The sequence below is a fragment of the Melanerpes formicivorus genome, unplaced genomic scaffold (genome assembly GCF_026170545.1).
Source record: "Melanerpes formicivorus ecotype bairdi unplaced genomic scaffold, bMelFor1.0.p_v2 SCAF_5, whole genome shotgun sequence".
Taxonomy (NCBI): Eukaryota; Metazoa; Chordata; class Aves; order Piciformes; family Picidae; genus Melanerpes; species Melanerpes formicivorus.
In genome coordinates, this window is record NW_027142357.1 from 17203466 (window position 1) to 17226252 (window position 22787).

The 22787-nt window shown below is 41.6% G+C and overlaps 1 protein-coding gene across 2 annotated transcripts in view; it reads left to right on the top strand.

Moving 5' to 3' along the window:
- Positions 1–327: 327 nt before the first annotated feature.
- Positions 328–22787, top strand: part of ZNF385B (zinc finger protein 385B) — a 176698-nt gene continuing 154238 nt past the window's right edge. Inside the window, exon 1 of one of the 2 annotated variants that reach the window (XM_068138445.1) lies at positions 328–461. The gene's annotated coding sequence lies outside the window, so the exon portion shown is untranslated. Of the gene's footprint in view, positions 462–991; positions 1057–22787 lie in introns of those variants that run through there. The other variant, XM_068138447.1, reaches the window with a different exon arrangement.

Here is a 22787-nt window from a genome sequence, read left to right on the forward strand (position 1 = left end):
GTGCCTCCGCCTCGCCGGTGCGAACGACCGCGGGGGCAGCGCTCACAACTTGGGGCGGTACAGGAGGCACCCAGACGCGGTGCCCGGGAACTGTCTACTCGCCTCTCACAGCGAACGAGGGCGCATCCCTCCTCTCGGCCGAGACCTGACGCGGCCACAGGTGCCAACCGCCTCCCCTGGCGCGAGCGCGCAGGGTCCGCCGCCGCAGACAATCCCCGGCCCGTGCGCACCCCACCTGAGCCCGTCGAGGCGGGGCGGCGGGGAGGGACGGGGGGGCCGGGCGGACGCATGCGCCGGGACGGCGGCAGCGGACGAGCCGCTGGGGTCCGGTGGAGTTGGGACTCGTTCCCTTTGGTCCGGCCGGAGCGGGGCTGCTGTGCTTGCCCGGCAGCCCGCCCGCCGGCCAGCCAGCCAGCCAGTCCCGCGCTGACTGCTGCCTTCCTCTCTCGCCAGCAGCTGAGGTAAGGGGCGGGCGATGCCCCGGGGCTCGGCAGGTGCCGGCAGGGACCTTGCTCAATGTCACAGCGCGGCTTGGGGTGAGGATGAGTTGGGGCGAGGAGTCAGTGCACTGGGGACACCCAGCCCGGTCTCGGGGTGCAGCTGGAGCTCCCCGGTCAAGCCCGAACCAAACTTTGCCATCGCGGAATGGGGCGAGCGGCGAGGAGCAGAGCCGCAGGTAGCAGGCGGCGGCGGAGCTGGCATCCCCGGCGTTTCCGCCTGCCCGGGAGGAGGGGGTTTGCCGGCATCTCTCGCAACTACATTTTTTTTCCAGGCGCGCCTCTAAATAGGTCAGGGTCTTCAGAGGTGGATGAGATTTGCATAACAAATTTTCTCACCTCGTAAAGGTACGAGGGTTCCTTTCTTGGGCTCAAGGCTATCGGAGCTCTCTTTTCCTTGCATACTGAGTGACTTTTCTGAAAAACCAAACAGTTGCTTGAGCATAGAATGGCTTTCTTGTTTCATAAATCACGACGGCTTTGGGAAAGGTAAATTTCTTCCGCAAAGGAGGAATTAACCTCCATGAAAGCGGCACCCTTGATGAGCTAATTGCCCACGGTAAGTGTAAGTGCTTAGCTTCGCAAGCTTCTTTATCACAAGCCTGGATATGGTGGTGGCATACTTAACATGTTAAAGTCCTAGTGACACTGTATTTCAAAGCGCATAAAGGAGAGGTGGGTACAAGGTTGTATTTTCTGTGGGTACAAACAGGAAATTTCCTTGTTTTGAGGAATTGCCGGAGTATTCATGTATGAATGCTCACGTTTGTTTTCCTGTTTGCTTTTTGTCCCTAAACAAATAAGGGGATTATTTTCATGGAGCCTTTTATTTTTTTATTTATTTATTTAATATGGGCACTAGATCTTTATTGTTCTGCTTGAATGGAAAAGCCTTTATATGGATGAGTCAGAGAAGTGTGGCACTGTGGGCATGCAAAAGTTTAAACAAGTCCTCAAAGTGCATATTTCATGTCAGCTAACTACTGGTGATAGGAGGAAAATGGTTTTATTTTCTGTAGTCTTTGCTGCTACTTCACTGATGTCTTTCACAAAGTGTAATAATGAGGCGCAAAACAAATTCACTGTTACTGTCAAGAACCTTTAAGCTCTCTTATCTGAATAAAATGTAATATGAAGCGATAGTGTAAAAAATTTAAGTTGATGGGGAGGCATCTGTGCTGTTGCAGTAGATGCAGATGAAGCGTTGCTACTGCAAGTCCACAATGAGAGGTAATGGCAGGTCACTGGGGAGGCGCCCAGGCTGGTGACTGTAGGGAAGAGCTGCTCTTTGAAGGTTTTGCCTCTCAGGGAAGCGTTATCCTCACCAGTGGACACAGCTGTCCCTTGCCTTGTTACTTTCTTTCTGAAAAGGAGAAAAATATGTCTCTCTGCGTAGTTTAGAAGTGACTCTAGGTGGGTATGAGTGGGTTATGCTGCTTCTCCATTTCCAAGTAAGCAGTTTTGCTACTTGTTCCAACTCACCAGGTCAGTAGTTTTCTTAAAAGGAGAGAGTGGGACTTTTCTTCTTTCGGATTCCTCAGATGCTTCTCTGTGGATGCATGGTTTCACCAGATGGGTTTTCTGTTCCTTGCGCTTTTACAGTGAGCAGGGATTGATACGATTGTGTGAAACCTGAAGGCAGAAGATAAATTGAGAGTTTTGAAATTAGTCATGTTACTAACTTATTTTTCTGTTGATTAAATAATCCATAACGTTGTAAGAAATTTCCTATTACGTTGTATTTTCACTCATTTACCAAGTTCCTGTTTTGTTTCTTCTCCAATGACTAATATAATGGGTGCTTCTTTAAAATTAGAAGTATTAACACAAACTAGCTGGTATCAAGAGATTGTACTGTCTCGCTTCTTTCTACACTAGTGGGAGCTGTCCTCCATCATGCTGTGCTCCATCTGCCCTGGGCACTGTCTTGCCAGGCATGAATGTACTTCCACCAGCATCAGTCTCTTCACCAACTGCTCTCAACTATCTGCAATTTTTTTTTTTTCCTCCCTTCCCCTCCCCCTGCCTTTTGGATATTTTTTTTTTTAAGCTGTTTTAATTGAGAGGGTATCTTACTACACAAATGTAGTTGCTCAGGGATAATGCAGTGTAAAAGCAAGGAAGAACCTTGGGGAAGATAATCTTTTGGGGGAATGTAGGCTTGTTAGTTAATTAGCTCTAGGATTTCAAACAGCAGAGGATTGCTGCATAGAAGATAACAGGTGCTTAACCGTCAATGCAGTCTTCAGGTTTTCACAAGGGACTGTAGTTTGAGAATATTTGCTCTAGAGTTTATGAAATGAGGCATTAGTGTTATTTTAAAAATGAACATATGGTACAGCTGTGGTACTTTCAAATCCTGAAACGTTTGTCAAGCTGTGTTGGAACGTAACAAAGTACGTAACTGAAGTGTGGGTTCTCTCTAGTGTACTGAAACACGCTGCAAAGTGTAGGTCATCTGTAGTTAATAGGAACAGAAGATGACTTTGCTGTCTGAATAGCTTGCTTTTGGAAAGGGTACTATCACTTCATTATACCCCTTAAAGCCATTGAAATTTCTTAAGTGACAGCTTGTCACAGGTCCTGTAACTTTTGCATTTGATTCACAAAACTGTAGTACTTAATATGTTGTCACCTATCAAGATACAAGTGTGACTATCATATCTGATGGGATCCTCTGTTACCTCTGATGCAGTGAAGGTAGCAGCAGATGTTAAATGCCATAATATCCCAGTTAAAAGGAATTTTACCTAAATTCATAGATTGCACTTGCATGCTTTGTCCTCAAACTGATAAATGCACAGAGTTGAAGGAATTGCAGGAACTTCACTTTCCTGTGACTGTAATATTCCTTTATCTTCATAGGTTGATTTTTATTTTTTTTTTCACCTGATGCATTGCTCACCTAATTTTGCAGATGTGGTTCAGATGTTAGTTGAAGGGCTATATTCTCTTGTTATTTTGCCTATAAGTGCAAAATGTACAGCTTCTTTTCAAAGGTTTGACTTCCCTTTTTATTGCAGTCTCACAGAACGTGCATAGTCTTACTATAGGAAGTTTACGGTTTTCATTATTTAATGTGACAATATTTTTAAACCAAAATATCTAAAACTTTGTAGCAATTTGTGTCCTAAGGATCTGAGAAAATACTCTTCATTAGTCCATTTGTGTCCACAAAATTAGTCCATTTTGTGATTTTATGGAGTGCGTAGAGAAACTGGGGAATCATGACGAAAAATTTGTATCTGTACAGTGCAGTCATTTGATGCCATTCCTGGTTGTTGAAGAAAGTCCTGCAGAATGGTACCTGATATTCTAATTCTAATACAGTTACACTCAGTGGAAGCATATATTAAGTAAGCATGGGCTATTTTATGGCATTAATAGTAAAAACAACATACTAGGTATGCTTTTTTGAAGGCAGGGTCTTACTCTGCCAAAATGAAAGCCTATTTTTCTTACACCCTGTAATACATCACATTTCTTTAAGTCGAATGAATGTTTCCAAGGGTGATGAATCATGCCCGTTAACTTCTGCATTTTTATTGTTTCATTTCTAGACAAGTGTTGTCTTGTCTTCAATAATTCTTTTGAATTTGTCAAATGTAAAGCATAGAAACTTAACATGTGTATTGTACACTTTGCATGCAACTGTGATTTTTCTTATATATTAGCTAAAGCCGACATTGCTTTCTATAAACGTATTAATTGACATGTTAAAAATTCATTGGAGAACCTGAGCTGCCAAGGCTTGTAAAAATAGAAGCCTTGTAAACCAATCTAACTGTATCAGTGCAGTTCCAGTCCTTTGCTTATCAATATTGCTGCTGTTGAGCTGCCAGACAGATCTTGTAATGACAGGTAGTGCTAATACATATCACGGCACATTAGAACTGAGGTGTTTGCATTGTTGATGATTATTTGGATATGAGCAAGTTCATCTGTTTTGAAAACATTTCCAACACTTCATTCCCCAGTGAAATTAGCCAATAACACTTTGTTTATTGGCATCAACTTTTATTGGGTGTTAAACATTTATGATAAAGAATTCAAGGGAAGATTTAGCTAAACAGTAGAAGCTTTTGATACAAAGTCCTTTTTGCCTCACTTTATATACCTAAATTTTTTTCAGTTACATAACCTTCTCTAAGAGCTTCATAGATTTTAACATTTTCTGAGTCTGCGCTGAACACAATGTCTGCATAAACAGAATACAAATAGGTGGAATTCACTTCTGTGGCAGAAAGCAGATTCTGCGTGATTATGCAGTTTTCTAGATCTTTTCTGGTGATTTTGCTGTGTGACACTATGGTGAGTTGTGGTATTGGTAAAATATAGTTCTGCAAAATACTGGACATTACTCTTGCTTTCTGATGGCAAACTGTTTGGTGAAGACATGCCAGTGGAGGACTTGGGGAACACTTGCAGCTAAGTCACATATTCTGCATGTGAAGTAGGGTAATCTACTGAATCATCCTGGGAGATGTGTGCCCCCGCAAGGACACCTTTAAAAAGTGCAAACCTCAAAGCCAGTCTGCTCTGTGATAATACAATGATGTTCACCCCATTATTTGCATCTGTATGGCAGTGGACATGATCTTTATAAGATTAACATAAGTCTGGTGTATAAAAGAAGATTGTGTATAAAGCAAAACTGTAACTACTTACTACAGGCACTGGAGAACATTTCTGTACCTGACTGAAATGATACAGTTTAAGGTCAGGACAGTAACTGAAACCATGCTGTTTTGTTTTCATATGTGCCAGGGTATTTTTATGATTTCTGAGGCTTGTAGTGCATCATGGAAGCCAAAATTCTGCTGTTCTACAACCAGCGTCTTCTCATGCAGTGTGATTCATAATTGGTTTACTTGATGGTGACTGCAGCAGTACTGATTCCCTGCAGAGGATGCCACCTATCAAGTCTTTAACACTACACACCATTACTAAGCTTGAAAGGTCTAATGAGTTGGTAGCATAAGTGATTATGGCTGTAGACCACGTTGTCCTCTCTGTATATGCTGGTGCAGGTATCAAAAAGTTAAATATATGGTAGGAGATTTTGTTTAGCAGCTAGTGCTGCTGTGTTTGAATTCAACACTTCTCAGTATATCCCACTTAAATACAGCAGACTAGGCCTCTTTAGTCCTATTACAATTTGTTATAATTGAAAATGTTAGTTTAAGAATCAGTGATTGACAGGCAGCATTAGTACAGTATGCCTCAAAATGGGAAGGGGGGGAATGTGTAATGTGATTTGTAACGTAACTTGATTTACACTTTACCATGTTTATTTGTCTCTATTATACTTTTGAGCTTAAATAAAGAGCTTGTTTTCCTAAGCTAAGGAAAAAATAATAGTTGACCAAAGAGGCACATTATCAAGGTATATCCACAGAAGATGAGCTTGGTAAGTTATTAAGTGAACATTCTCAATGTTCTTACTCTGCCCTGTGCAGCAAGACTTCTAAAGAAGATATAGGAACATCCTAATGAGATTTCATAATGGAAATGATAATACAAGCTAGCAGAGGAGTAGCTAGTCTCTATTGTTGCATGACTGCATATGATAAAAAATATTACATAATCTTTCTTCCTTTGGCCACCTGCTAATAATTGGGTGGTGAACCTTTGACCTGGAACTGCAAATGCATTTAAGTGCCTAGATGCACTTCATCCTTTAAAAATTACATTATTTACATTGCTAATTAAGAAAAGCCCTTATAAATAAGTGTAAAAGCTCTACAGGACAAGATTCTGCCTTTATCCGTTTCTGTGGTCTGTTATCTGCAATGCAGGTGCAGTCTATGCCAGACAGCTGTGTAGATGTAGATTGTGTAGACAGTTGATAGATGGTGGGGCCTGTACATAGTCAATACCATGTTTGATGCTTATCTTGTTCCCTGTTAATCAGAGAAACAAGAATACCTATATTATAGACATCAAATAACATTAAGACAACTTAAAAGTTGCAGAGTTAACTATTTGAAAATTACAAAATGCCAGGAAGTGTCTTGTGTGCACCCTTAATTGAGCCTGCTGGTAGGTATAATCATGAGTCATTTCTGGGATTTTTTTGTGGGTATCTCACCAGGCTTTGTGCAGAGGATATGTAATGTATGCTTACTGACAAATGACTCTTCCTGAATATATTAGTTTCTAGCTTTTTAGTTGAGCATTATTTTGAGAATGTGGACTTTTCATTAGTGCACAGCCCATAGTGGCTGCGTACTTCACAAACAGTAACAAAAAAAATAACATTGATTTTTTGCAGCACTTCCATGACATAAATTAATAGCCTTCTCCTGACAAAGGGGGAGCTCCAGCACAGAGATAAGTCTTCAGCAATGTTAGGTGTTCAGTCTGAACTTTGGGGACAGGTATGTGAACACTTAGAATGATGTAGCATGTGTTCGCAGCAGAGTTTCTTTTGCTGTCAATGGCACTTCTGTAAGTTAGAGCTTGCAGTTATCAAGTTAGAGTCCCAGAAATGCCCTGCATAGTTAGTGACTATGTAAGGAGTGATTTAAGCAACTTGCCTACCATTACTAGCAGCTCTGTGGTATAGTTCAAGATACAAGCAGATTCTGCACTGCAGCATTCAAGTGCCTTGGCCTTGAGAGAATAAAGATTCTCTTGGAAAAAACCCTACCTCTTGTACTGTAGAAGCTGGATGAAAAGAAGAAAACTGCAAGAGGTAGGGTTTTTTTCCAAGAGACAGCTGTTCTTAGGACTTACATTGATTGTCTTGATTTGTCTGGAGTCTGTGAGGAGAGGGAAAACAAAGTATTGTAGCAGCATCCTGGAATGCATTAAGAAAAGTGGTCTAAGGAGGTTCCCCTCCCCCTCTGCTCTGCCCTGGTGAGACCACACCTGGAATACTGTGTCCACTGTTGGGTTCCCCAGTTTGAGAGAGAGAGAAGGATCTGCTGGAAAGAGTTCAGTGGAGAGCTACAAGGATGATTAGAGGACTAGAACATATTTCCTATGAAGGGAGACTGAGAGACCTGGGGATGTTTACTCTTTAGAAGAGAAGGAGGAGAGGGAATCTTATTGATGTCTATAAATATCTGAGGGGTGGGTGTCAAGATGAAGGTGTTAGTCTCTTTTTGGTGGTGCCCAGTGATAGGACAATGAAGAGAGGGTACAAGCTAGAAAACAGGAGGTTCCACTTCAACACACAGACATTTCTTTATGGTTGGGGTGTCTGAGCACTGGAACAGGCTGCCCAGAGAGATTCTGAAGTCATCTTCCCTGGAGACTTTCAAAACCAACCTGGATGCATTCCTGCTCAGACTGCCCTAGGTGATCCTGCTTTAGCAGGGGCGTTGGACTCGATCTCTGGAGGTCTCTTCCAACCCCTAATATTCTGTGATTAGCATTTTTCTTAAAAAAAAAAGGCAAGCTGTACAATCCATAAATCTCTTCATCAGTACTCTTCAATTGTTTAGATCTGGAGCCTGGATTCTGAAGCTTATGGGATGACAGAAGAAATTAACTCCATACTACTATGTGGAGCAGCATTAGAGACTTTCTGTCCTTTGAGTTTCACTGGTTTTCGCTCAGGTATCTTTAGATTGTATTTTTGAGAAATTCAGCACATCCTTTTAACCAGGTTACATCAGAAGCAGCAGAACCTTATTATAGACAGTTTTGGGCAGCCAAAATGCAGTTATATCTCTCCTTGTCCCATAGGTAATATGAAAAATATGAAGTGCTCTAACATGGTAGGGATGTTTGGTGCTGTTGCCTTATTCTATATAGCATTAAACTGCTCAAAATTAATATGTTACCTGAAAATCTATGGAATAACTTATGACTATGGAAATAACTTTTTTAGAAGTATCTAATACTGCTGCAGCTTTACTAATACATGTTTGAATAAGATTAATTCCAGCATACTTGGAACATGTTTTTAATTTCAGGAAAGTGATAGATGCTCTAGATCAAGTGACACTCCTACGCTGGCATTTTCTTTCTTTTTCAAACAGGTTTGAAAATATTTCAAGTCCAATTCTACTGTCTTTCCTTGGCATGTAGGTTAGTCTTGTCATCTCAAGAACAGTACCAAAATAGCCGAAGAAACCAGAAAACGGAGCTTTTGAAACTTCAGCAAGCATCAGAGAAAGCTGCGCTGATGATCAGGAGTAAAAAATATTGACAGAACTAATGTAAAAATTTGTTCATATTGTCAGCTTTATAATTTGATTATGTTGTCAACTATGTTGCAATGCCATATGTTAAGGATGTAAATTTGATGAGTTTAAGTTGTCCCCTTCATAATTACAACTGATATTGTAACTCAGCATGGGGAGGAGAAAGTGAGAAGCAGATGAAAGAATAATGCTGTGATGCTTGTTTTTAACTCTTGTGAATTTGCATTAACCGATATTTCTGCATATAACTTGGTGGCTGTTCGTTGTTGTATTTTAAAGGAGCTGGGAAAGCCTTTGACAGAACCCCATGAATCTCTTTTGTGCATTATTTGTAGCTCTCAGAAGTTTTTCACCTTGCTTTCTTAAGTGTCAATTAGAATGTTGATCAAGTTACTATATTGTAGTTTTTTTTTAAAAAATAGTTGAATTTTCTTTTCCATCTGTAAAGGAGGGTAATTGTTATTGGCGATTCCCTCCTGAGGGGAACAGAGGGCCCCATATGTCGGCCAGACCCTACTCACAGGGAGGTTTGTTGCCTTCCAGGAGCCATGGTTGGAGATGTTACCAGAAGACTGCCTGGTATGGTGCAGCCCTCTGACTATTATCCCTTGATAGTTATGCAGTTAGGGAATGATGATGTTGCAACCAGAACTCCCAGGGCTATCAAAGATGACTTCAGGGCCCTGGGAGATCTGGTTGAGGGATCAGGTGCACAAATAATTTTTTCGTCTATACCCTTAGTTGCAAGCGGGAATATCATAAGGAACAGGTCAGCAGCTGAAGTCAACAAGTGGCTTAGAGGCTGGTGCAGGCTAAAGAATTTTTGGTTTTTCGATCTTGAAAAACTTTCTGCTGCACCAGGCCAGCTGGCAACAGATGGAGCACATCTATCCCAGAGGAGGGGTAAGATCAGAGTGTACGAGAATGGCCTATCCCTCAAAGGGAAAAAGATTCTAGGGAGGGAATTGGCAGGTCTCATAGATAGGGCTTTAAACTAGTTTTGAAGGGGGAAGGGGTTGAAACCAGTCCCCCCAGGCTGGGGTCTGGGGGTGATAAGCCAGAACCAGAGGTGAAACCAGCAGCCCAGATGAAGTGCATGTACACTAATGCACAAAGCATGGGCAACAAACAAGAGGAGCTGGAAGCCTTGCTGCAGCAGGAAAGTTATGATGTAGTTGCCATCACAGAGACATGGTGGGACAACTCACATAACTGGAGCGCTGCAATTGATGGCTACAGGCTCTTCAGGAGAGACAGGCAAGGAAGAAGGGGTGGAGGGGTGGCCCTGTACATCAGGGAGGCACTAGATGCCATTGAGACGGAGATTAGGGACGATCGGGTTGAGTGCCTGTGGGTAAGAATTAGAGGGAAGGCCAACAGGGCTGACATCCTGGTTGGAGTCTGTTATAGACCACCCAACCAGGAGGAGGATGTTGATGAGTCATTCTATAGGCAGCTTAAGGCTGTCTCAAGATCGCCTGACCTTGTTGTCATGGGTGACTTCAACTTGCCTGATATCTGCTGGGATCTTAACGTAGCAGAGAAGTGGCAATCTAGGAGGTTCTTAGAATGCATGGAGGACAGCTTCTTATCCCAGGTGCTGCGAGAGCCTACCAGGGGCAAGGCTATGCTTGACCTCCTCTTCACCAATAGGGAAGGGCTGGTGGGTGATGTGGTGGTCGGAGGGTGTTTAGGGGCCAGTGACCACGAGATAATTGAATTCTCATTATTTGGTCAAGCTAAGAGGGGTAGCAAGAAGACCTCCACTCCGGATTTCCGGAGGGCGGACTTCAGGCTACTCAAGGAACTAATTCACAGGGTTCCTTGGGATAAAGCCCTTAAAAACAAAGGGGTCCAGGAGAGCTGGACCTACTTCAAGGAAGAACTGTTGAAGGCTCAGGGACAGGCTGTGCCAATGTGCTGGAAGATGAGCCGCCGGGGCAGACGGCCAGCCTGGATGGTTAAAGAACTTTTAATGGAACTAAGGGAAAAAAAGAGGGTGTATCACCTTTGGAAGAGAGGGGAGGCAACCCGTGAAAAAATTCAAGATGTTGCTAGGTCTTGCAGGAAGAAAATTAGGGAGGCAAAAGCGCACTTGGAGCTTAGTCTGGCCTCTGCTGTGAAGGACAACAAAAAGTCCTTCTATAAATACATTAATAGCAAGAGGAAGGGCAGAGACAACCTCCACACCTTGGTGGACATGGAGGGAAATGTTGTGATAAGGGATGAGGAAAAGGCAGAGATACTTAACACCTTCTTTGCCTCAATTTTTACTAGCAGGACAGAATGTCTTCCAGACAGCTGGCCTGCAGAGCTGGCAGAAGGAGCCAGGGAGCAGCATAGTTTCCCACTGTTCCAAAAAGGGGTAGTTGGTGATCTGCTCAGCCGCCTGGATCCCCACAAGTCCATGGGACCAGATGGGATCCATCCTAGGGTGCTGAGGGAGCTGTCAGAGGAGCTGGCCAAGCCGCTCTCCATCATTTTTCAGCAGTCCTGGCTCACTGGAGATGTCCCAGAGGACTGGAAGCTGGCCAACGTGGTGCCCATCCACAAGAAGGGCCGGTTGGATGAGCCAGGGAATTATAGGCCTGTCAGCCTGACCTCAGTGCCAGGCAAGATCATGGAACAGGTCATCCTGAGTGCATTAACACAGCGCTTAGAGGATGGCCAAGGGATCAGGCTCAGCCAACATGGATTTAGGAAGGGCAGGTCCTGCCTGACCAACCTGATCTCCTTCTACGAGCAGGTGACCCACCTGGTGGATGTGGGGAGGCCTGTGGATGTAGTTTACCTGGACTTCAGCAAGGCTTTTGACACTGTCCCCCATAGCAAACTGCTGGCCAAGCTGTCAGCCCATGGCTTGGACAGCAGCACTCTGAGCTGGGTTAGGAACTGGCTGGATGGCCGAACCCAGAGAGTGGTGGTGAATGGTGTCACATCCAGCTGGCGGCCAGTCAGTAGTGGAGTCCCCCAGGGATCAGTGCTGGGCCCCATCCTCTTTAACATCTTTATTGATGATCTGGATGAGGGGATTGAGTCTATCATCAGTAAATTTGCTGATGACACCAAGCTGGGGGCAAGAGTTGATCTGCTAGAGGGTAGAGAGGCTTTGCAGAGAGACCTCGACAGGCTGGGCAGATGGGCAGAGACCAACGGCATGAGATTTAACACATCCAAGTGCTGGGTTCTGCACATTGGCCACAACAACCCCATGCAGTGCTACAGGCTGGGGTCAGAGTGGCTGGAGAGCAGCCAGGCAGAGAGTGACCTGGGGGTGCTGGTTGATGGTAGGCTGAACATGAGCCTGCAGTGTGCCCAGGTGGCCAGGAGGGCCAATGGCATCCTGGCCTGCATTAAGAACAGTGTGGCCAGCAGGAGCAGGGAGGTCATTCTGCCCCTGTACACTGCACTGGTTAGGCCACACCTCGAGTACTGTGTCCAGTTCTGGGCCCCTCAGTTTAGGAAGGATGTTGACTTGCTGGAACGAGTCCAGAGAAGGGCAACGAAGTTAGTGAGGGGCTTGGAACACAAGCCCTATGAGGAGAGACTGAGGGAGCTGGGGCTGCTTAGCCTGGAGAGGCGGAGACTCGGGGTGACCTTATTGCTCTCTACAACTACCTGAAGGGGGGTTGTAAACAGGCAGAGGTTGGTCTCTTCTCCCAGGCAGCCAGTACCAGAACAAGAGGACACAGTCTCAGGCTGCGCCAGGGGAAGTTCAGGCTGGAGGTCAGGAGGAAGTTTTACACAGAGTGAGTGATTGCCCATTGGAATGGACTGCCCGGGGAGGTGGTGGAGTCGCCGTCACTGGAGGTGTTCAGGAGGAGACTTGACAGGGTGCTTGGTTACATGGGTTAGTTGATTAGGTGGTGTTGGATGATAGGTTGGACGCGATGATCTTGAAGGTCTCTTCCAACCTGGTTTATTCTATTCTATTCTAAATTGGACATCTTGATTGTGAGCAAGAATAGGAAAACATCCTTCTTGTTCAGAGGAAAAGATTTATACTAATCTGATTTGGTGAATGTTTTTGTTTTGGTTTGTTGGTTTGGTTGGTTTTTAACTGGCTTTAAACTGCAGGTGACATGGAACAGAAGGGCTGCAAGGAGTCTATGGCTGATAGGAGTATGTGGAGTTTGTAGTTTTTGTGCAGAACTGCAACTGCCTCCTGTGCTGTACACAGTTGAACAGAGGGTTATTCTATCAGGTGGTCGTGATAACTATGGGGACTGTCATGGGGTGCTCAGTCAACAGCATGTTTCATGCTGAGTACAGGAATCTTGGCAGACTTGCTTTTGTACACTACTACAAAATAACAGAAAACATCTGGTTGGAAGAGACCTCAAAGTCCTCCCAGTCCAATCTTCGACCCAGTTTAGGGTCAATCCTAAGTCATGTCCCTAAGCACCAGGTCCACATGCTGCTTAAATATCTCCAAGGATGGTGAGTCCACCATTGCCCTGGGCAGATCATTCCAATATTTGAAAAACCTCTCTGTCAAGAAATATTTCCTAGCAACCAGCCTGAACCTCCCCTGGCACAGCTTGAAACCATTTTCTTTAGTCCTGTCGCCCAACACCAAGGAGAAGAGGCTGGCCCCCTCCATGCTCCAACCTCCTTTCAGGGAGTTGTAGAGTGATGAGGTCTCCCTTCAGCTTCCTCTTCTCCAGACTGAACAACCTCAGCTCCCTCAGACGATTCTTGTAGACCTTGTGCTCACGGCCCTCCACCAGCCTCGTTGCCCTTAAATATGTTTGTAATACTAACATGTTTTGTATGGAGTGGCTCTTGTTTTTACAGAGTTTGAGATCACATTGTGTGGTACTGCATCAGAGTTTTGAATGTTTCTGATTATGTCTTTTTGATGTATATATTTGGAATTTGTTCCTTTTGTTTGTTGTTGTTACTGCCATGCTGTGTCTTCCGTCTTACGAGAACTCTCAAATTCCTTTCATGTTAATGATTTGTTGCAAAAAAAAACCAGATATACTTTAGAATTACTTGTAAGGCTGAAGTAGCTGGATTTGGGCCACAGAAGTTAAGTATTTTATGTAGTTCAAAAGGATCATTTCAGCTTGCATATCTACATAGGCTAGTTTTCAGAACTGGGTTTCAGTGGGTTTTTAAACATTGTCAGAATCTCTCTAGAATACTTGTTGCTAGGATTGGTATTTCATGTTTTTCCAAAAAGCTGTAGGCAGAACTTAATTCACTTATCAGAATACCTGCAAATGCTTCTTAATGAGTGCAAACATGAAAATTTACCTTGAGATTGCTTGGAATCCTTCAGATTTGAAGGTTGCAGGACAGTGAGCTGCGGGTTTGTGGGCTTACTGCAGGCAGCCTGGCCTGGCTCCTGCCGCTCATCACTGCTGCTCCTGATCATTGTCCAAGACTGCTTCTTGTACCTCCTGTCACGCAGCCTTTCCTTCAACAGTTGTATAGAATAGAATAGAATAAACCAGGTTGGAAGAGACCTTCAAGATCATCGTTTCCAACCTACCAACCAATCCAACCCACCTAAACAACTAAACCATGGCACCAAGCACCCCATCAAGTCTCCTCCTGAACACCTCCAATGATGGTGACTCCACCACCTCCTCGGGCAGCCCATTCCAATGGGCAATCACTCTCTTTGTATAGAACTTCTTCCTAACATCCAGCCTAAACCTCCCCTGGTGCAGCCTGAGACTCTGTCCTCTTGTTCTGGTACTGGCTGCGTGGGAGAAGAGACCAACATCCGCCTGTCTACAACCTCCCTTCAGGTAGTTGTAGAGAGCAATAAGGTCACCCCTGAGTCTCCTCCTCTCCAGGCTAAGCAATCCCAGCTTCCTCAGTCTTTCCTCATAGGGCTTGTGTGCCAAACCCCTCACTAATTTCATTGCCCTTCTTTGGACTCGGTCCAGCAAGTCAGCATCCTTCCTAAACTGAGGGGCCCAGAACTGGACACAGTACTCGAGGTGTGGCCTAACCAGTGCAGTGTACAGGGGCAGAATGACCTCCCTGCTCCTGCTGGCCACACTGTTATTGATGCAGGCCAGGATGCCATTGGCCCTCTTGGCCACCTGGGCACACTGCAGGCTCATGTTCAGCCTACCATCGACCAGTACCCCTAGCTCCCTCTCTACCTGGCCACTCTGACCCCAGCCTGTAGCACTGCCTGGGGTCGTTGTGGCCAATGTGTAGAACCTGGCACTTGGATGTGTTAAATCTCATGCTGTTGGATTCTGCCCATCTGTCCAGCCTGTTGAGGTCTCTCTGCAAAGCCTCTCTACCCTCCAGCAGATCAACTCCTGCCCCCAGCTTGATGTTGTCTGCAAATTTACTGATGACGGACTCAATCCCCTCATCCAGATCATCAATAAAGATGTTAAAGAGGATGGGGCCCAGCATTGATCCTTGGGGCACACCACTAGTGACTGGCTTTTCAAATTTCTTGACCTCTATGTTGGCTTGGTGACCTAGTTGTCGATCTGATCCATGTTCTCCTTCCTGATTACAGCCTTGCTGCATGAATTAAAAGGCTGACCAGTGAGTCACTGGGATACATGGGCTGCCAAGTAAAATATGAATCTTCAGATGGATGCTGTTCTGCTTTTAGTAAAAATGTTCTGAGCTGCCCTTCCAGTCAGTCAAGCATAGAGAAGAAATCCCTACAAAATTAGGAATTGCACATACTTTTTTTTTTTTAAACCTTCAGTAGATTAAGAGGAATGTTCTTTATTTTTAAAGCTTAGTTATCAAATGTGTGTGTATATATTGGAAGTGGATAAACATTTAATTCCTTTTTTTGTTTTAAAGTATTTAGTAGGAAACCAGTTACAAAAATGGAGTATAAAACTGTCATAGAAGCACTTGACTATTCCTTGCAGTTACACATTATTGAGATGGATAGATATATAGGTTTTAAAACATATATAGTTAATAATGACTCTGAGATTAATTAATTGCATGTGATAAATTGCTTTAGTAGATGAAGAAAGAATAAAACCAAAACATCGGTATCTATGTAAAAATCCTTTAGAGAAGTTCTTGGAGTCAGAGTATCAGCCTCATGCTGTATTTTTAATGTGGCTTTGATATAACAGTTTTCTCACCTACAAACAGATTCTGTAGGTGTTATAATAATATTGTGTTTACTTAAACACCTCCTGGGTTATGAGATATATATATATTTCAGAAAATATGTCTGCATCAGATTTACCTCTAACCCTTCAAAGAATATCTTTTACCACATGATTACATCAACTGAGAAATCTGGTATCAGCCATACCTTACAGGCAAAAGAATACTGCAAACAGCCTGAAGTGCTTACACTTAAATTTAACTGCTAGATTTAGGTGCATTTCATTGATTGATACTTTGCCTTAGTGCATGCAGAGATTTCTTGGGTTGTGAATTTCTGCCTTCAGAAGCATAAGAGTTTGTTCAAATTTGAAAATAAGACAATAAAAATTGACTATTCAGAGACTTCACAAGACTGCACTGTAACAGGAGTGTGCAAGGCAGAGGTAAGTCTGTCAGTAAAAAAGGCAGAGTCATGGTTTCATAGGGCTTCTATGGTAGGAAATTAAATATTGATGTCTTTGAGATAGTAATGTCCACCTCTTAGAAAAAAATACCTATGTGCTTGAAATTATTTTTAACATTTGACAATATTATGTACAAAATATGGCAAATTTTAGAGCTCTCTGATATGCAACAATGCAAAATTATATGCTGAGCTGAATGCCTAGCTCTCATTGTGTCTCATATGATTTATAGCTCCATGACTCCTGTGTAAATATGATACATGACTTAATGAAGTAAAACGCTGGAATGGGTTCACACTTCCAGTTGTATAATGATTTCCACTGTCTAGGTGACTAGTGTGCTGGAGAAGAAAGCAGCTGTAGTATCTCCTCATTTATTATGGCAAGGATGTAAAAGTCTGTGTTGCTCTTACTTACGGTTGCTTCCTCGTCACATACACAATTTGTTGGAGGAAGGAGGGAACATGGCCTTTCTGTAAAGTATAAAAATAGTAAGTAAGAACACAAATGCAGATGTAATCTTTCTTGCTCAAGCTTATGTGAAACAGCTTTATTAAACTACTTGGAATCTAGATCTAACCAAATACAAGAGAAACGGTATTCTAGCATGATTTATTCCAATAGCAGGGTGAAAAACTCTTAGAAAGACCAAGTGGTTTTGTTAGCTAAGGAGTTTTGGGGAGGGTTTGGGGATTTTTCAAATTGCTGTGTTGGTTACTTAAGTAACTTTTAAAAAGAAACAGGTAAATTTTGGCTTCGTATTACTCTTACACCTGAATTCTCTCTAGTTAAGTTTCTGTTAGTTTTAGAATATTTGTCTTTACAATGTCTTTTATATGGTGGTTCTGACTGCGATACTGTGAACTCAAATCAGTTAATCCTGAAGTGTTAATAGTTTAAGTCTAAACATGTCTTCTGGATTGTGAAGGGGAAAATAATAAGGAAGATCACAGAAATGAACTGAGTCTAGCCTTGGTTTGATCTGCCACTATAATTTAGTATTTGGGGCAGCTGCTTTCAGTAATTGCTATGGGGAGCCATCCAAAATCCAGGAGTTGCAATGAAAGGTCTTTTTTATTTTCCTGTGCAGCTGCATAGTTTAAGTTCAAGAATTATCACCCTTCTGCCAACAGTGCAGTAGCATTGCAGGTGCAGCCGTTTCTAGCATCTTTGTGGAACACAAGCACACCTATATTTAATTCGGAATTTGTTGTCACCTATACGCATTTCCTACCTATTCCAGGAAGTGTCCATTCCTTATTTTGTCTGCAGTCCCATCTCTTCGGAGCAACAAAGGCTAAAGCCTTTGACTTTCATCTGAGACTTGTGGTCTGTCCTGAGAGATCTGTAGGTAGGTCTATCCTTTTGTTTTATGTTTATTTTATTTTTTTCATTGGACTCTCCTCATTCTTTTAAATCTCAATTGAAGAGAAACTGTAACTTACCATTTTACAATTGCAGTTTGTGAACACATCGTGATTGCAATTTAGATAACAGAAACACAGTATTCAAGCAGCTGTACAACCTTCTGAGGCTTCTTAGAGTTTGAGAAATTAGTGAAAAGCAAAGGTTTCTGCTCTTGGAAAGGTAGCTCAGTCTTCTTAAACACTGTATTTGGTAATGTGATAGCTTGTGAGTCCAGAAGTTAATTCTAGAAGCTTTTCTGTCACTTCTGAGATCATTGCAATTTCAGGGACATCTCAAACAAGCTGTAATTTCTGCCAGACCTTCCAAGGAGGCTGTTTTGTAACATGTAATAGGGATTTACCCAAAGTAACATGAAAAGAGCTATTTTCAGAGTAGAGAAAAGGAGTATACGTGCTGCCCTGAGTAATCCTGGAAGTGCTTGATGCCAGAATGGCAAATTTTATAGTGCAATCCTCCTTGTGCCCTTTGTGCTGCTGTAAAAGATGATCTGCCTCCTCTTGAATCAGGATGGAGGCTTTTTAAAGTTTCATGTGTCAGGCTTGTGTCTCAGTTGTAAACCAGGCTTTTGGCAATAGTGGTGGTTCCTGATTCTCTGTGTGCGTGTGTTAGCTTGCTCATTAGTACGAGGTAGGCTGAGGTCACCTACTGACAGTGGCTCTGCATGTGAATGAGGATACTCTAAGAAAATGGACTTTCTAGTTTAGATCATCAGAGCGTTTTACTTGATATGAAATACAAGCACATGTGCAGAGACATTGGAAGTTACAATGTTTAGATTTGTCTTAATTTTCATTTGGGAATGTTTTATCCAGTTCTGCATAACCTCATCCTGGTGTAATGTGAGATGACCAGTTATAATTTACAAAATGGTGAATTGTGTAGGGAGTTGGAATTTTAGTTACACTTTTTTTTAGGTAAGAAATACAGGTGTTTGTGAATATGTGAATATAATAGGGTAACAGTGATGATGTCTTAATGTACAAAGGTGTTTGCAAACTTTGTGTCACCATGAGGCTCTTAATGAATTATTCAGTTGTTCCTGTCTCCAGTGTTTTTCAAGGCACACATACATTGATGGACCTAGATCCAATCATACAAATATATTTTTCATCTGTGGGTCCCTTCTTTTCTAGGGAGATTTTTGCATGCTCAGTGATCTACCTCTGCAGAAGCATTTATGAGATCAGAGCCTAAGCGTATTACTGTTCAGTGTAATTGGATGTCAGACTTGCACTCTAGTGTGATTTCTTCCAAGTGTCACCAAGATTAACTGAGGAACATGAGCGATTGAGGACACTTTAGTACTGAATCCTTAGAAAACCATTCTGAAAAAGTGGACTTTTTAAATTGAGAACTGGGAGCAGTGGGCCATTGCCACATTTTAACTGCTTGTTGAATGAGGCATATTAAGATGTTTTAAGGAGAAAGTATTTTTTTTTCCCATGAAATAGTTTTATCAAAACATAGTGCCTAAGTATTAGTATATCGATTATTTGCTACTAATTCTGTATGTATGAGTGGTGTTGTTTGTTGATAAATCTTCCCTTTTTTGTCCATATAAAAAATTTGGAATGAGTATCTAAAGGGCAGAGTTGGTATGATCAGATGAAAATATTTCCCAATTTGAATGAAATATTCTATTACAGAAAGCAAACAATGGATGCAGTGCGGGCATCATTTAGGCTTGTTATGTTTTAGAAACCTTGGGATTAGTGTTTATCTGTCCCATAAAGGACGCAAATCATTTAGATTAGAAGTAATCTGATTGTATTGAAGTACAAATTATAGCACAAAGGCCATTCAAGTGGGTTAAGTGACCAGGGTTGGTAAACACCATATGACTGCTGATTGGTCGATGAAAGAGTATTAACTGAAAGATAATGATGGATTTTAATCCAAATCTCTAAAGCAGGACAGCTGCAGATCCCAAATGAGTTCCCTCTCTGGCAGTTTTAGAACCCTGGTTTTATTTGTTTCCAGCTATTTCTCTTGCACAAGAATTAATTTTGAAGTGTAATTCCTTATTCTTGTGTAGAATATAGTTGTTCCATACAGCTTTCTTTGATTAGATGTCTATTTTTTTTTTCTGTAAATGAGTTCACTGTGGTTTTTATGTACATTTGAGATATTGCAGTGTGTTTATTTCAGAGTTCTGCAGCATGCAAGGACAAATTGTTAGTGTGATTTGGTTTAAGAAAATCAGTGGATGTTCTTCCTTCTTCATGTCTTTTATCAGCAGGCTTGGAGGTCCATTTGTGTTTACAAACAAAAACAACAACAAACAAAAAAACCACCACAAAACAAAAAAACACACCAAAACCAACCAACCAAAAACCCGGAATAACTGGTATTCCATGGTTACTGATGCCAGGGCAGAGGAATGGCAAGTAAATGCTTATCACTGATAATACATCATGAGTTTTGGAGTGTAGTTTTTGCTTTATTTCAGAGGGTGTATATGTATTTTAAAAATGGAAATTGCATCAGGTAACAATGAATTTATGATATTCTGAGAAGTGGCAACTTTTTAAGAGTACAATGTAACATTGTTTAGGATGTGAAATGAAAAATTACACAAGCTGTATTAATTAACTACTTCAGTACTGATGCTATTCTGCTTTTTTGTGGTGGTTCTTGCAATAAGAACTTGGCCAAGTTTCAGGTTCTGTCTTTAATTCCACCCCCAAATTATGCGTACCCTGATACATGCATATTCATTGAAGGAATTGGATTAATGACTACAGAAGAAAAATAGTTTAACTTTATGGTTCCCTGGTCCATCTATTTGGTTTGGGAAGGTCCACAAGTGAACAGATGAAGTGGTCCTAAATTATTTACAGCACTAGCAGAGCAGGAAAAAGAGTTAAGGTTCTTTATACTGTTTTATCTTACCTGTCTTCATATCTAGAAAATGTTCATGATTAAGTTATTCCTCTATAGCTATTCAGGATTTATTCAGATAATCTAGATGAAAAATGCTCTCATGGTACAAGCAGTCTGTGTACTGTACCAACACATGGTTTTGAGAGCAATAGGGTCATTAGTACCTAACTTGTGTTTTGTCCTTTTGATGTAGGTACACCTAATGCTATAGCAAGTGTAAATAGGTATGGATCTTGTCCTTCTATTTGCAGTACTTGTTTGACAATGCTGAATGGGTGCTCATGGTGAATTTAATGACTATGCAATTTCAGAAATAACATTTTGACTAAGTTGATTATGTTCTAGAGTAAACTGGCTACAAAACAAGGTTTTCCAAGGGGAAATGGAAAATATAATTGTAAAGCTTGCAGCTGTATATATTTCAAAATTTTTCTGAAACTATGTCCTTAATATTCATTCCTTTGTGAGGATGTCTTGTGGGATCTCTGAAATCTAGTTGCTTTCATGTGTGGTTTTCTGTGGGAGATGACACTCTGTTTCTGCTGACAGTTGAACTGGACATCCTTTTTTTCATGTCTTAGCTATGGGCTGATAAATATTTAAAAACAATAAAGTGGCATTAGATTGACAGCTTGGTTACTGATTGAATTGGTCATTTTGTGTAAGCTAACAACTTAGAACAGCTGAGAACTCTTGATGCTTTCCTATGCCTAATGACATACAATTATATAAATAAAAAATACCCTAATTTATGTATTGTTTATAAGTATTCTGTTAAATGAACTAGTGATGCCTAACCTTCCTGGGTTTTTTTTTTTTTTTGTTTTTTTTTTTTTTAAGGAAGCATGAACATTGTGATTGCAAAACTGCTGACTCCCCATCTGGAGTTCAGGAAACTGATTTGATTACTGCTTGTGATGAGCTCAGATTGCAATGAATGCTGAGAAAAAGCATTCTGGTTGAGGAAAAGCAGAACTTACAAGTTTTTAATGGGGAGACTTCCTAAGTCTTGGAAATTAGGGCCTGAGAGAAGGGTGAGATTGTGAGAGCATGGAGAAAGAGGAAACATTTGCCTTCTGATGCATTTATGGGCTGCATACACCAGGGAAAGAGGAATTTTAAATGAACGTCGCCTCAGAACAAGCAGCTGGAAAACTTTTTGTGACCAAATACATGCCTGATTGTTGGAACTTTGTCCTGGTTGAGGTACTCCAGGACTTGAAAGTTGGTGGGTTTTTTTGTTTGTTTGTTTGTTATTGGGGGTGTTGGTTTTGGTTTTGTTTTTTTCAAGTCTTGTGTTTCTTACAGTGACAAAGAATATCAGCAGTACAGGACTTGCTCTAGTGCATGGCTGAAGGAACATCAACACTCCTGCCTAGCTACCAGAAATATTGTCAGCTCTGAACATTCAAAAATCTTGTCAGGTCCTAGAAGAAAATAGAATTTGGTTTATCTTTAATTCTATTCTAGTTCTTGAGCCTTTAGGGTTCATTTTTTCAGTCATCTCTGGAAGGATTAAAAAGCTAGGAGTTCTTAGAGATTTTTATGCCTGCACGAGCCAAACTTGAGAAAAATGGGTAATACTGTAAGATATCATTCTGAGACCTAGCAACCCTGATGAGTGGAGTGTCATAAGCCAAAAGAAAATCAGACTGATAAATTAGTTTCAAAATGTCATATTTGTGATGTCAGTAGAGGAGACATAGTCAATCCACTACATCTTTTAAGGTAATATTTGTGTTTAAAACTTAGCAGAAACTGTGTTCAGTTATCAGGTATTCAGCAAAGTATAACTTGAGCACAGGAGACTGTGAAAAGAAATATCTCATGACAGTAAAATGAGCTTCTGAAGGGTAACTTCAGCTGTAAATACTAAATTAAAAGCTTCTTGTTGTGCACCTCAGCATTTTCAAGTGTAAAAAAAAAACCAAACCCAACCATATTCTGCTCCCACTTCCATCTTTCTGGGAGTTATATTTATTCAGAGGGGATTAACATCCAATTTTCAGTGTGGCTGCCTTCACCAGAGGTTTATCCCTTTGAAAAATGCTGGGTTAATGTTTATTGTAACAGTACGCATGAAGACTTCAGATTCATGTTTATGGAATGAAAGGTGTTTGTATTTCTGAGGAGATTCCAGAATAGTGTTCTGTTCAGGATGGCAGTATGAGACTAACTGATGTAATTTTATTTGTCAGATCTTTTTGTGTTAAATAACTCTGTCACATCGAATTTTAATTACATTTCTGATTACATGGTCATTTAATAAAACCATGTGTTCTGCAGACAGCTGA